Source organism: Podarcis tiliguerta (assembly GCF_965153285.1).
Source record: "Podarcis tiliguerta genome assembly, chromosome: 10".
NCBI classification, from domain to species: Eukaryota; Metazoa; Chordata; class Lepidosauria; order Squamata; family Lacertidae; genus Podarcis; species Podarcis tiliguerta.
This window is the reverse complement of record NC_139543.1, coordinates 68,157,937-68,160,465: the sequence shown is the minus strand read 5'-3', so window position 1 is coordinate 68,160,465 and position 2,529 is coordinate 68,157,937.

Genomic DNA, 2,529 nt, shown 5'->3' with positions numbered 1-2,529 from the left:
ATAAGTCCTGGCCGCTCCGGAACGTTCCAAAAGGGTAGCTTTGTTCTTTGTTCCTTGCCAATGGGCTGTGAGACGCTTTAATGTCGCAGGCGGGGAAATCGCCCAACCACAACTGCCTGGTTCTCTGTTCGGGGCAGGAATGTGCCTGCAATATTGGCCAGCCCAAGCCCCTTCAGAGGCAGAGTATCCGCTTTGAGTACACCGAGGTCTTGGGTTCAAATCCCGGCATCCTGGGAGAGAACCCTGCCTGAAATGCTGGAGAGCTGCTGCCAGCCAGTGCAGGCCATATGAAGGTGGGCAGGCCTTGTTCCTACTCCTTATAAGGCGGCTTACTAACTGGGAAGGGCTGTAACCTGGCGAAACAGAGCGCATGCTCTGTATGCTGGCCGTCCGGGGTTAAATCTTAGCATCTCCAGTTAAAAAGGGTCAAACCACAGACGACAGAAAATAACCCTTTCTGCCACATGAATCTGGATAGCGCTTCCAGTCACAATGGAAACCGCTGTGGTTGACGCCTTTGGATTGCTTCTTCCAGCTGACTGGCTTCCATATTTGCACATTAAATAGAGTCTGCATTAAATAGAAGCTCATTTTGGAATTATATGTTGACTGTTGAGCAGGTATATACTGACAGTATATACATTTAAAAAACAAAACAAAACCAAGGCAGAGCCAATTGCGTTGCAAACTTAAACCCCAAGTTTTATAGAATTGTAGAGTTGGAAGGGACCCCAAGTGGGTGTGGGGTCCTGAATGGGGTAACTGTGCCCCTGAAGGACCAGGTGCGCAGCCTGGGAGTCATTTTGGACTCACAGCTGTCCATGGAGGCGCAGGTCAATTCTGTGTCCAGGGCAGCTGTTTACCAGCTCCATCTGGTATGCAGGCTGAGACCCTCCCTGCCCGCAGACTGTCTCGCCAGAGTGGTGCATGCTCTGGTTATCTCCTGCTTGGACTACTGCAATGCGCTCTGCGTGGGGCCACCTTTGAAAGTGACCTGGAAACTGCAACTAATCTAGAATGTAGCACCTAGACTGGTGACTGGGAGTGGCTGCCGGGACCTACATTGGCTCCCAGTACGTTTCCGAGCACAATTCAGAGTGTTGGTGCTGACCTTTAAAGCCCTAAACGGCCTCGGTCCAGTATACCTGAAGGAGCGTCTCCACTCCCATCATTCAGCCCGGACACTGAGGTCCAGCTCTGAGGGCCTTCTGGCAGTTCCCTCATTGCAAGAAGTGAGTTTGCAGGGAACCAGGCAGAGGGCCTTATCGGTAGTGGCGCCCGCCCTGTAGAACGCCCTCCCATCAGATGTCAAGGAAATAAGCAGCTATCCTATAGTGGTACCTCAGGTTACAGACACTTCGGGTTACAGACTCCGCTAACCCAGAAATAGTACCTCGGGTTAAGAACTTTGCTTCAGGATGAGAACAGAAATCGCGCGGCGGTGGCACAGCAGCAGCGGGAGGCCCTATTAGCTAAAGTGGTACCTCAGGTTAAGAACAGTTTCAGGTTAAGAACGGACCTCCAGAATGAATTATGTTCTTAACCTGAGGTACCACTGTATTTTTAAAAGACATCTGAAGGCGGCCAGTTTGAAAACTTTCAACTGGGTACAAAATACAGCTGCATGGATGCCATTGAGGACCAAGCACATTATGCCAGTTTGGGTGACCAAGGGCATTTCTGAGCACACCTCAAGGCACTGGTGCAAACATTTAAAATCCTAAAGAGTTTAGGGGCACTTTATCTAAAGTATTGCCCATATGATCCTGGCCAGTTATTAAGAACTACAGAGGCCCTAGTCAAGTGCCGCCCAGCATAATCTCTTAGGCAGGTGGCAAAAGGGACCAGCAGGGCCTTTAGGGTGGTGGCTCCACAGATGTGAACCTCCCTTCCTTCTGAACCATGAACAGCCCTATGATGACAAAGGCTCCTCTCCTCTCGCCTGCCCTTTTTAAATGTCGTAGTACTTCCAAGACCTGCCGCTTCCTTACGATTCTGGGATTTTACCAGAATCCCAAAATCTGGGATTTTACCAGCCAGCCACTTTCTCAGGGCCGTAACCTCATAGAAGTCAGCACTTAGATAACTTTAAAGTGAAAATAAAGTTTGTGCAAAATCTTTGCATTGTTTGGGCGCATGTGAAATAACGGGACGAAAAGCCCCCAGTTTGCAAAAAACCCCAAAGAGGTTTGGCAATGCCAATGGCATTGCAAACTTAAACCACAAGTTTGTGCAATGTCTTTGCATTGCTTTGGAGCATGCAAAATAAAGGGACAAAAAGCCTCCAGAGTTTGAAAAAACAACAACCCAAGGCAGATCCAAGAGCATTGCAAACTTAAACCACAAGTTTGTGCAATATATTTGTACTGCTTGGACGCATAGGAAACAAATGAACAAAAATCCCTCAGAGAAGACTGGAGGGTGAAATTAATGGACTATGCAGAATTGGATAAACTAACAGGAAGGATTCGAAACCGGTGGGACCAGAAATTCACAGAAGACTGGAGTAAGTTTACGGACTATCTGAAA